Genomic DNA, 13477 nt, shown 5'->3' on the forward strand with positions numbered 1-13477 from the left:
TGAAAGCGAAGCCTTCTTGTCATCTATGTTGCTTGATTTTATTTTTATTTAGAGATGATAGGCATTTAAGCCCTGTCACAAATGTTGAGCATATAAAACCATATTACAATTACAGCATGGAAACAGGCCATCTCGGCCCTTCTAGTCCATGCCAAACTCTTACTCTCACCTAGTCCCACCGACCTGCACTCAGCCTATAACCCTCCATTCCTTTCCTGTCCATATAGCCGTCCAATTTAACTTTAAATGACAACATCGAACCTGCCTCAACCACTTCTGCTGGACATCTTTCGGACGTTGTACCTGGACCTCTTGTAACTTGCTTGCTCACCAGTCTTGAATGCCTCTGATCTGGTTCTGAGCATATTATAGTTATCATAGTTCATCCAGGGTTTCTGGTTGGGCAAGACTCTGAATGATTTTGTGGGGAAAAACTTGTCTGCAACTGTTTTTATAAAGTCCATGGCAACCATCAGGTCCTCAGATGAATCCTTAAACACGGCCCAATCAAAGATTCAAAGTACATTTATTATCAAAGTATGTACACAGTATACAACCCTGAGATTTGTTTTTCCAAGGACAGCCATGAAACAAAACACCATGGAACCCATTCAAAGGAAGTATCAAACATCCAACGCGTTTTTAAAAAAAAAAGGAACAAATTGTGCAAATGGCAAAAGATGAGTAGAAAAACACAGAATATAAAGCGTCAAACCACAGAGTCATTGAAACTGTCTAGGAATGTTCAGTTTAGCTCAGTTCAATTTAGCGCTGTGTTTGTTGACTGCAGACCGCAGAGGCAGTCTGCCCTGATCAAAATCACTCAAAATAACAATAAAAGGAGAAACCAGAAACACGTAACATGAACTACAATCCACAATCCATGTCGATTAAACCGTGCCCAAGAGACAATATTCCAGCAGCATCAAGCGAGGTGGAGATGGGAGAGGGAGAGAGGAGAGAGATCAAATGCAGACACCTGCCTCTGGAAGCAGTGAGAAAGAAACCATTCACATGCAGGCACCTTCCTCTGCTAGCAGCAAGTGAGAGAGAGAGAGAGAGACCAGTCAAATGCAGGCAGATGGCGCTGAACACCAGCTCGCCTTCCACCCTCGTCCTCATTGATTTCAATCTTGCTCAGTGCTTTAATCAGTGAGATCAAGAAATTGAGACAATCATGGTCTCCATCCTTCTGGTCCTCCAGGTCGCACTGTCAGCTCGAAATCTCACGAAGCTCCCTCAGAGTCATCAAGCACCAGGTCACTCAATTGACCATAAGACATAGGAACAAAATTAGGCCACTTGGCCCATTGAGACTGCTGTGCCATTCAATCATGGCTGATCATTTTTAACCCTCCTGAAACCCATTCCCCAACTGTATCCCCGTAACGTTTGAATCCGTGACCAATCAAGAGCCTGCCAATCACTGCTTTAAATACACCCTGCGACTGGCCTCCACAGTTGCCTGTGGTAATAATTCCACAAATTCAACACCCCCGGCTAAAGAAATTTCTCTGCATCTGTTTTAAATGGATGCCCCTCTATTTTGAGACTGTGTTCTCTTGTCCTAGGCTCCCACACCATGGGACATATCATTTCCACATCTACCATGTCTAGGCCTTTCAACATTCAAAAGGTTTCAGTGAGATCCCCCCTCATCCTTCTAAATTCCAGCTAGTACAGACCCAGAGCCATCAAACGTTCCTCGTATAATAACCGTTTCATTCCCAGAATCATCCTTGTAAACCATCTCTGGACCCTCTCCAATGCCAGCACATCTTTTCTTAGATGAGCCCAAAACTATTCACAATACTGAAGATCCCTTCTCTTGTATTCAAGACTTCTTGAAATTGCATTTACCTTGCTCACCCCTGACTCCACTTGCAAGTTAACAAGGACTCCCAAGTCCCTTTGAATGTCAGATTTTTGGATTTTCTCCCCATTTAGAAAAATGGTCTGCCCATTTATTTTTACTACCAAAGTGCATAACCATGCATTTTCCAACATTGTATTTCATTTGCCATTTTCTTGTCCATTCTCCTTAAACTAAGTCCTTCTGCATCCTACCTGTTTCCTCAGCACTACCTGCCCCTCCACGAATCTTTGTATCATTTGCAAACTTGGCAACGAAGCTACCTATTCCATCATCTGTGGAATGAGGTGGTCCTAACACCGACCCCTGCCTAACAACACTAGTCACTGGAGCCAATCAGAAAAGGATCCTTTTATTCGCACTTGCTGCCTCCTACCAATCAGTCATTGCTGTAATCATGTTTGTAACTTTCCTGTAATACCATGGATTCTTAACTTGGTAAGCAGCCTCAAGTGTGGCACCTTGTCAAAGGCCTTCTGAAAGTCTAAATATACAACATCCACTGCATCCCCTTTATCTATCCTATTTGTAATCTCCTCAAACAATTCCAAAAGGTTTGTCAAGCAGGATTTTCCCTTAAGGAAACCATGCTGACTTTGTCCTATCTTGTCCTGTGTCACCAAGTACTCCATAACCTCATCCTTAGCAATTGACTCCAACATCTTCCCAACCACTGAGGTCAGGCTAACTGGTCTATAATTTCCTTTCTGCTGCCTTCCTCCTCACTTAGAGTAGAGTGACATTTGCAATTTTTCAGTCCTCTGGCACTATCCCAGAGTCCAATGATTTTTGAAAGATCATTGCTAATACCTCCACAATCTCCTAACACTACCTCTTTCAGAATCCTAGGGTGCAGTTCATCTAGTCCAGATGACTTGCGTACCTTTAGGTCTTTCAGCTTTTTGAACGCTTTCTCCCTTGTAATAGTAACTGCAATCACTTCTTCTCCTTCACACACTACAACATCTGGCACACTGCTAGTGTCTTCCACAGTGAAGACATGCAAAATGCTTATTTAGTTTATCTGCATCTCCTTTGCCCCCATTATTTCTGCAGCCTCATTTTCTAGTGGTCCTATATCCACACTCATCTCTTTTATTTTTTACTTGCTTGAAAAAACTACTATGTTTGCTAGCTTGCTTTCATATTTCATCTTTTCACTCCTAATGATTTTTTTAGTTGCTCTCTGTCGGTTTTTAAAAGCTTCCCAATTCTCTATCTTCCGGCTAATTTTTGCTTTTTTGTATCTTTGCTCTTTTTTTTTGCTTTTTGTTTTTAGTTTGGCTTTGACTTCCCTTGTCAGCCACAGTTGTACTACTTTGCCATTTCAGTATATGTTTTTGGAATACATCTCTACTGCACCTTCCTCATTTTTCCCAGAAGCTCTCACCATTGCTGCTCTGCTGTCTTTCTTGCCAGCAGCACCTTCCAATTTACTTTGGCCAACTCCTCTCTCATACCACTGTAATTTCCCTTACTCAACTGAAATACTGCCACGTCAGAGTTTACTTTCTCCCTATCAAATTTCAAGTTGAACTCAATCATATTGTGATCACTGCCTCCTAAGGGCTCTTTTACCTTAAGTTCCCTAATTGCTTCCAGTTTGTTTCATAATGCCCATCTAGTATAGCTGATCCTCTAATAGGCTGAACGACAAACTGCTCTAAAAGGTTCGAAAATACGCCATCGAGATGTAAATCACAGATTCCAATCACACACAGCTTAGTAGCAGAATCATATTTGAAAGAAGTAACAGAACAACTGTTTGAAGGATGTCGCCTTTGGTCATGTGGCTTTGGTCTGCTACTATTTTCTTCACCATCTCGAAGCGTTCCCATAGTTGCTGCTGTGCCTTTTGCAACCATCTCTTTATTGTCTCTTCTGGGCCCTTTCTCTTTAGCCTCTGCCTGTTTGCAGGTAAGTGAAAGACTGCCAGGTGATCAGGTTTGTTGAAATGCAGTCTGGATATGGAACGGTAGACATTCGTTATCTTAGTGTGACGTGCTGTTAGGTTTCACTGCTAATGTAATGGTTTCTCTGTAGCAGGAATGTTTGGGTTATGATTAGAGATGACAGGTCTTTGGAATGTGGGGCTATCCAATGAGAGAGATGTTGTTCTTTCTTGTGGGTCTGGGAGCAGGGATTTCTTGATCTTTTGCTGGGGAGAGATGAATCGAGAAGACTCAAATAGAGAGAGCTGGTAGACTGCCGGACAGAGTGGACTTGGAGCAAGGGTCCGAGGTTGGCTACACTCGGAGAAGGTCGACGGGAAGCCAGTGGACTGAACCATGAGCTCCAACGTTGTGCATTAGACTGTTTCATGAGAATGGGCCCTTTTCTTTTTCTTTGTTTCTTTACTAACCATATAGTCAAATTAAGAATTATAAAGCTCAAACTTTTAATCACATGTTGTGTACAGTTTGTTATTTCATGGTAACGATTTGTAACGGGACACCGCGCAGCATCCACCCAAACAAGATTTCTTAAGCTTTAGCTAGGCCGGGGGCTGTCTTCCCTGGATTAAGCTGCTAGCCGAACTGAGAGTTACAATTGTGGGGGCTTGTCTGGGATTGATTCCGTTGGATGCTGTGTGATTACCCTGAGCATTGAACCGGTGGGGTCGATATTCATACTCCAGATGAATTGTTAATTGGCCTGTTAAGTACTGTTAAAGTTGCAATTGTGGGGCAGAGATTTGATAAAATGGCGGTCGCAGCTCTAGTTTTAACACAGACCAGCGCTGACATAGCGGTAGTTGGGGACAGAGATTTCAAAGACAGGGTTCTATTATTTCTGAGGAGTGAGGGGAAGGAGTGATCCGATTTGGAATATCGAATTAGCCCACGCCCCCAGTTGAGAGTGAGAATTCTGAGTTAGTATCTGCCCTTACTTCTCTGGCGAATAAATAGAAAAATCCCCAGGTTCAGAGTTCTAGCTTTGGTAGGCTCCGTTTATTCTCTGGAATTACGTCCACCCCTAAAGTGGAGGAGGAGATGAGACTCGGGCAGAGCAGACCTCTCAGTTGGCAGATGAGTGGCAGTGCTCTGATGATGTAAAACGACAGAGATTGGTTGAGAGTTTGAGCGGGCGGGCCGCTGACGACATGAGAGCCGTCAGGTTACGGTATCCTGTAGCGACAGCTGTCAATTACATGTAAGCACTGGACAATGCTTTTGGCCCGACAGGAAGCCCAATGGAGCTCATGGTGGGGTTTCAGAACATGTGTTAGGAGAAAGGGGAGAAGCTTTCTGCTTTTATTTTTCGGCTAGACAGGCTGCTAAATTGCTTGCGGCACAGAGGGGTCATTCAGGCAGCTGAGGTGGATCAGTTAAGAGTGGACCAGAAAGCCAGGGGTGCCCAGTCCCATGACCTGATTGCGTGGGGTCTCAGACAGTATCATAAGACGCGCCCCCCTCTCCATCTTTTGTTGAGCCGATCAGAGCGATACGGGAAGAGGAGAACGTGTTAGAGGCACGGGAGGACTCTGTCAGCAGGGTACAGTCCTCGGTAGTGGTCCCCTGCGGTGAGGTGACCACAGATAGCCTGCCCCGGGGAGCAGCAGAGGAGATTGTGGCAGAGTTGAGAACGGAGATATGTCGGCTGTTATCAGCAGGTGTGACACCCCATATGATGGAGCTGATGGGGGGGGTGGATCCCCCAAGGTGACGAACAAAGTGGAGGACTGCTGGCAGCAGGTGTCACGCCAGAAGGAGAATGAGCCCCTGGGTACCTCAGCTGGGAGAGTCATAGGGAAAACCTAGAGGAGACCCAGTGAGGGAATGGCTTGGTGTCTCTGGGGGAACACATACCCAGTAATATACCAAGGAACCCCCAAAAGTGAAAGGCTCTTTTTCTGAAGGCTTAGTCAGATCATGCTCCAGTGTGTCGCTATGAATAGAGGGTATTTACGCTAAAGCCATACTCGACACCGGGTCGCGGGTCACGTTGTACCATTCGATTTACAGCCGGTATCTGAAGCATTGACCATTGTCACCATTCAGCGCATTGGAGATCTGGGGGCTTAGTGCTAGTGATTATCCGTGCGACGGTTATTTGTCAGTGAAATTGGAGTTCTCGGAGGACAATGTGGGAGTGTCTGAGGTCCTGGATACATTAGTGCTGGTTTGTCAGGACCTTGTTGAGAGGGGCGGCATTTCAATTCTGGTGGGGACCAACACCCCTCTTGTGAAGAGGCTCACAGGGGCCTGCAAGGAGAAGACTGGGAACATTGTCTGTGCACCCAGTGTTTCAAGCTGTTTTTGAGGAAGTGTATGGCTGCATTGGGCTGGATACCGAATTGAACAAGGGACTGTGTGGTTCACCCAGCCCAAGCCAATGGTGATACGGCTCGGGGAAGTAGTGAGAGTGGTGGGGACCTCCAAATTTCCTGAAGTGCCTGAGGGCAAAGCCCTCTTAGTGGACCACGAGGGAGAGCGGAGATTTCCTGCTGAGCTACTGGTGAGGCCCGAAATGCAAAAGCCCTCGGTTGTACAGGTGAGCAGGATGGCAGTGATTGTCAGGAACACTATGAAGAGGGAGGTCACCTTCAAGCTGGGGATGCCCCTGCTGCATCTGTTACTGGTGACGGTAATGTCTAGTGTCCCTGTGAGACACGCCAGGGAGAAACTATTGGAAAAAGGGGGAAAGTTGATCGCTGAGTCATTCAACTTCGGGGACTCCCCGGTCTGCGGGTTGGAAGAGGAGGTTGGTAGAGAAGATGTTGAAGCTGGAACGTGTCTTTTCCACTGATGAGTTTGATGTGGGTTGCTCCAAGAGCACACATCCGGATGACTGAGGACACCCCGTTTAGAGAGCAGTCACAGAGGCTGTCCTCTGCAGAGGTGGAGGACATTCAGCAACATCTATGTAAATTGAAAGAAACTGGGATCATCACTGAGTCCCAAAGCCCCTATGCATCCCCAATAGTAGAGGTCCGAAAGAAGAATAGGAGGGTACGGATGTGTGTAGACTACAAGGACTCTGAACAGGCGCACCATCCCTGACCAGTATACTGTCCTGAGGATTGAAGAGAGGCTGGCCTGCCCAAGTTTGTGAAGTGGTTCAGTGTGCTGGATATTACTAGATCCCCATGAGTGAGGCCAACAAAGAGAAGACGGCATTTATATGTCCCCTGGGATTTTTCCAGTTCTAAAGGATGCCCCAGGGCATGTGGGGAGCTCCTGCAATCTTCCAGCGGGTCATGGAGAAGACGGTGGGGGATATGAACTTGCTTGAGGTATTGGTGTATCTGGATAACTTCATAGTGTTTGGATTCACCTTGGAAGAACATGAAGCGAGGCTTCTGAAGGTGCTGGGCCAAATGAAAGATGAAGGGTTTATTTAAACTCTCCCTGGACAAGTGCCAGTTCTGCCAAACTTCTGTTAGCTATGTTGGACACATAGTCTCATGGGATGGAGTAGCTACAGTTTGAGCTAAGATGGAGGCAGTGAGTGACCACTTGGCCAAGCCCCCAGTCTGTGAGCGCTCTGCGCTCGTTCCTCAGGTTCTGTGGTTACTATCGTAGGTTAATGAAAGGCTACCCGAAAGTTGAGTCACCCGCTGAATCAGCTTCTGTGCGGTTACCCTCCCTTGGGGAAGAAAGGGAGGGTGGGGGGAAGACAGGACAGGAGGGTGGAGAGTACCTTAGCCTGTCGGAGCCCTTTGGACTGAGGTGGGATGCAAAATATGAGGAGCCCTTCCAGTCGCTGAAGGAGCTGCTGACCCAGGCACCGGTGCTGGCTTTTGCGGACCCCAATTGCCAATTGCACACAGATGCCAGCCGAGAGAGCCTAGTCCTGTATCAGGATCAGGGCACCGGGTTGAGACCCATTGCGTTTGTCAGCCAGAGTCTGTCGCCGTCTGAGAAAAACTATCCCACGCACAAGCTGGAATTTCTGGCGTTGAAATGGGTGGTGGTGGATAAGCTGAGTCAAGGCCAAGTTTGAGGTGAGAATGGACAACAACCCCCTAACTTGTATCCTGACCTCAGCGAAACTGGATGCCTCAGTCCATCAGTGGTTGGTGGCATTGTCTGCCTATGATTTCAGCTTGAAGTACTGGCCGGGGAGCCGGAACATTGATGCAGATGCTTTGTCCTGATGTGCGCATGAGGGACTGGTCAGGGATGAGGAGTGGGAGAGCATTCCTGCCCCGGGGGTGAAGGCCATGTGTCAGTTTGCCATCATTGTGAACGCAGAGGGAAAGCAGGGGCAGGATCGAGCGGTTGGTCAATTGGGGGCTTCTGATGACGCCATTCCCCAAGTTTACTGTAACCTGACTGTTCTGAAGACAAATTAACTGCCAGAATTGAGTTCTGGGGAAGTGGCAGCTGCTCAGCAAGACAGCACAGCATCAGTATCATTTGGTCAGCAGTCAAAAAGGGAGACATGGCTTAGGCAGAGAAGATGAAACACACGGTGGTGCCTCCATTACTGAGAGAATGGCCTCGGTTTGAGTTGCAGAACCAGATCCTATACCAGGTCACGTCACCCCCGGACCGACCTCGCCATTCTCAGCTGGTTCTTCCAGAGAAGTATGAGGGGATTGCGTTGAAGTCACTTCATGATGATTCTGGGCATTTGGGGTGGAAAAGACCTATGAATTGCTCAGAGGCCGGTTTTACTGGCCCCGGATGAAGTCAGAGGTCGAACAATACTGCAAGTCATGCATTCGATACATACGGCGGAAGGCGATGCCTACGCGGGCAGCTCTCTTGTCCTACTTGCAGAGTGCAGGGCCCCTGGACCTGGTGTGTATGGATTTCCTGTCAATAGAACCTGATGCTAGCAGCACAGTGAATGTCTTAGTCATCATGGACCACTATACCAGATGTGCACAGGCTTTTCCTACCAAGGACCAGAGGGCACCCACGGTGGCAAAAGTGTTATGGGAAAAATATTTCATTTATTATGGCCTTCCTAGGCAGATGCATAGTGATCAGGGATGGGATTTTGAGAGCAGACTCATCCATGAGTTACTGGGCATGCTTGGAGTCAAGAAGTCGAGGACCACGCCCTATCATCCGTAGGGTGATTCCTAGCCTGAGAGGTTTAATTGAACTTTGCTAGACATGCTCAGGACCTTGGAGATTAGCAAGAAGAGCAGGTGGAGTCAACATATTGGATACCTGGTCCACAGTTACAACTAAAGCCGAAACAAAGCTACTGGGTACTTGCCATACTATCTGATGTTTGGGTGTGAAGCAAGGTTGCCCATTGACCTTTGTTTTGGGACCGATGAGGGTGACTTACCACCGAAGACTTATCTGAAGAGAGCTGAAAAGGGCTTATGAATTAGTTGGGGTCGCATCTGCCAAGCAGAATCAAGGAAGTAAGATCAAAAGGTGAGGTTCTCTCAACTCCTGCCGGGAGACCGGGTCCTCTTAGGGAATTTGGGGCTACCTGGGAAACATAAGTTGGCAGACTGCTGGGCACTCTGTGGTGGAGAGTCAAATGCCAAACCTGCCAGTTTTCCGGGTGAAACCAGAGGATGGGAATGGGCCTGTCAAGATTCTCCATCAGAACCACCTGCTGTCCCTGGGACAAGAGTTGCAGATAGACCCAGAGCCCGACTTAGAGACTACACCTAGTAAGAGGACTCTGCGTAAATGTGGGGCGACTGCAGGGCCCACAGAAGGAGAGGTTAGGCCGGCCTCCATGCCTGAGAGGGATACTGATTCGGAGGATGAGGACCTGGATGTATGATATATGCTGCCTTTTGCTAACTCCCCATTGATTGATGAAGAGACTTCCAGCCCTTCTCCTGCTGAGTCAGGTGAGGGGGGGGGGGGCCGGGTTACTATCTGTGGACAGCCTGGGTTGCAGTGGGACCCTGCAAGGGATGAATCGGTGCTTGGCCACGGAACTGAGGAGTCTGAGTTGCAGGTGGGCACGAGTGATAGGTCAGGGGAGGCCTTGCCAGGAAGTATCCCCAGTAGTGTCTGAACCTGTAGAATTAGGTGAGGAGGTACAAGAGTCTCAGAGAATTAGGAGACTACTGGAGAGGCTGGCCTACATAGCACCGGGGGAACAGAGTGTGACCCCTACCATGTTGGGGAGCTATGTCACTGCCTTTTACACCTGGATTGGACTTTGTGTTTTGCAGGAAGGGTTGGCGAATTATCTCAACATCATGAGGACATGACTAAATTTGGTGGGGGGAGAGCGTAATGCGCTGTATGGTTTCACTGTTAATGTAATGGCCTCTCTGTAATGTTTCACTGCTAATGTATTGTTTTCTCTGTAGCAGTAATGTTTGGGTTATGACTAGAGATAGTGGGGGCTTTGGAATGTGGGGCTATCCAATGAGAGGGATGTTGTTCTTTCTTGTGGGTCTGGGAGCAGGGATTTTGCGGTCTTTTGCCGGGGAAAGATGAGGAGAGAAGACGCAAATGGAGAGAGTTGGTAGACCGCCAGATGGTGTGGACTTGGAGCGAGGGTCTGAGGTCGGCTACGCTCGGAGGAGGTCGATGGGAAGCCAGTGGTCTGAACCGTGAGCTCTAACGTTGCGCTTTAGACTGTCTCATGAGAATGGGCCCTTTTCTTTTTTTTTGTTTCTTTACTAACCATATCGTCAAATTAAGAATTATAAAACTAAATCGTTTAATTGCATATTGTGTACTGTTTGTTATTTCGTGGTACTGATTTGTAACAGGGGACTCTTTGCGCAGCATCCACCCAAACAAGATTTCTTACGTTTGGCCGGGCCGAGGGTTATCTTCTCCTAGATTAAGCCGCTAGCAGAACTGAGAGTTACATTAGTATAACAGCGGTCTCATGTGTTGGGACCTCTGGTGCCGCAGGTTATATGTTGACTGTACTTGGGCAGGGGATTTCTTCAAACAAGCCTAGTTTGGTCCCCAACAATGATTTGAAATGCATCAGGACTGTTTCTTGTTTGGTGACGGCATTATGCTGTATCTTGAGCACTTTATTATAGCCAGCTGCTGGTGAAATGTAAAATCCAGTGAAGATCATGGATAAGAATAACTTAGAACAGATAGCTTTCAATCGTCAGATATTCAAGGTCAGGGGAACATGAGTTTGACAAAACTGCCACATCGGAGCACCACTGAAAGCTTATCATGAAATGCACAGCTCCACCTTTTGGCTTTTCTGAACCAGCACCTCGGTCCACCCTGTGAGTTGAGAAGCTTTCAAGTCTGATTGCTGTATCTGGCGTACTGGGAGTAAGCCATGTCTTGGTTAAACATAGAACAGAACAATCTCTTATTTCCCTTGGATACAGCAATTTTGCCTTCAGGTCCTCAATCTTGTTTTGCAGCAACCGGGTGGGGGTGTCATTCCTCTGTGTTTCAGTCTGGCTTGGAGTCCCTTCCTCCTGCCGTGCCAAAGAACCTTTGGCCACTTAAAGCTGCCCTACCTGCTTGCTTGAAAGTTCAGTGCACTGTGTCCTTCAGAAGATCGTGATATCTGTAGGTCAGTAAGTGGAATTAGAAGTATATTGCTTAAAGGAAAATTTCCTGCTGTAGATTAGTGAGTATTTCAAAAGAGGTATATTTTGAAGTATTTACGTTGCCCGCAGAACATCGCCATGGTTCACCGGTGCCACCTTGACCTGAACTCATGGCATCTATCTTAGATGACAATGCTACCAATTATACTTTATACTTTATTGTCTCCAAACAATTGGTACTAGAACGTACAATCATCACAGAGATATTTGATTCTGCACTCCCTTGATTACAAGTATTAAATATTAAAAATAGTAAAAATTAGTAAACATTAAAAATTTAAATTATAAATCATAAATAGAAAATAGAAAAATGGAAAGTAAGGTAGTGCAAAAAAAGCGAGAGGCAGGTCTGGATATTTGGAGGGTACGGCCCAGATCCGGGTCAGGATCCGTTCAGCAGTCTTATCACAGTTGGAAAGAAGCTGTTCCCATATCTGGCCGTACGAGTCTTCAAGCTCCTGAGCCTTCTCCCAGAGGGAAGAGGGACGGAAAGTGTGTTGGCTGGGTGGGTCGTGTCCTTGATTATCCTGGCAGCACTGCTCCAACAGCGTGCGGTGTAAAGTGAGTCCACGGACGGAAGATTGGTTTGTGTGGTGTGCTGCACCGTGTTCACGATCTTCTGCAGCTTCTTTTGGTCTTGGACAGGACAACTTCCATACCAGGTTGTGATGCACCCTAGAAGAATGCTTTCTACGGTGCACCTATAAACATTAGTGAGGGTTTTAGGGGACAGGCCAAATTTCTTTAGTTTTCTCAGGAACTAAAGGTGCTGGTGGGCCTTCTTGGCAGTGAACTCTGCTTGGTTGGACCAAGTCAGGTCATTTGTGATATAGACCCTGAGGAACTTAAAGCTTTTGACCTGTTCCACTTGCGCACCACTGATGTAAATTGGGTCGTGCGGTTCACTACTACTCCTGAAATCAACAACCAACTCCTTCGTCTTGCTGACGTTGAGGGATAGGTTATTGTCTTCGCACCATACCACCAGGTTCTTAATTTCCTCTCTGTACTCAAACTCATCATTACCTGAGATATGACCTACAATTGTTGTGTCATCAGCAAACTTATATATTGAGTTTGATGGAAACTTTGCTACACAATCATGGGTGTACAGTGAGTACAGGAGGGGGCTGAGTACACAGCCTTGTGGGGCACCGGTGCTCAGAGTGATTGTAGAGGAGAGCTTGTCCCCTATTTTTACAGCCTGGGTCCTGTCTGTGAGGAAGTTGAAGATCCAGCTGCAGATCTGAGTGCTAAGGCCCAGGTTCCGGAGCTTAGGGATCAGTTTATTTGGAATGATGGTATTAAAGGCAGAGCTGTAGTCAATGAAAAGGAGCCTTATGTATCTGTCTTTATTCTCCAGGTGTTCTAAGGAGGAATGTAGGGCCAGAGAGATGGCATCTGACGTTGACCTGTTGACCCAAAACTAACATTTTAGTTTACTATGTACTTACCCACATCAGTAGCCTGAATGTTCTGTAGAAGAATTCACAGACCACTTAGCTGCTGAACACACCAAGGAACAAACCTACCATTCTGTTCATTTGTTTCAGGGCTGTCTGTGGGAAGACGGATCTCATGATTGTATATTGCATACTTACTTAGGTAATAAATGTACTTTGAACTTTGATCAGTGAAATATGATGCAGCTCGAATCATAGGTGGCAAACCCAGCTCCCAAAATTCTCTTTACAATCAGTTAATCTATGCTGCCAGCTCTACCATCTGTCAGACTCAAAAAATATAAATATCTCGACTTTTGAAAGCATTCAAAATCCAACAGAAAGTAAACACTTACACACTTTAAACTTAAAGGCTAAAGTGTTTTAAAACATTAGATGTCAGTTATGTATTAAAATGAACTCAGTTAAATCAAATAAATGCTAACTCATATCATTTGTCATTCTCCCATGCAATTGTTTTTTCTTCTATTTCTTATGTTAGTACTTTAATCACTAAGGGATAGCTACTGGTCTGAATCCCAGGGGAACTTGAAATAAATACAAAAGATCTGTGGCACTGTCTGACAATTCAATGTGTTTACGGAGGCAACACCCCAGTAATACTGCAGTCATATCCTAAATTTTGTGTTAGTGGGAATGTTTGCAAGATATGGGGATCTGAAACCT

The 13477-nt window shown here is 46.3% G+C and overlaps 1 protein-coding gene across 5 annotated transcripts in view; it reads left to right on the forward strand.

The window, feature by feature from the left end:
• Positions 1-13477, forward strand: part of LOC140200336 (F-box/WD repeat-containing protein 11) — a 279942-nt gene that overhangs the window by 264378 nt on the left and 2087 nt on the right. The gene's annotated exons all lie outside the window — the stretch shown is intronic.

This window comes from Mobula birostris, chromosome 7, assembly GCF_030028105.1.
Source record: "Mobula birostris isolate sMobBir1 chromosome 7, sMobBir1.hap1, whole genome shotgun sequence".
NCBI lineage: Eukaryota > Metazoa > Chordata > Chondrichthyes > Myliobatiformes > Myliobatidae > Mobula > Mobula birostris.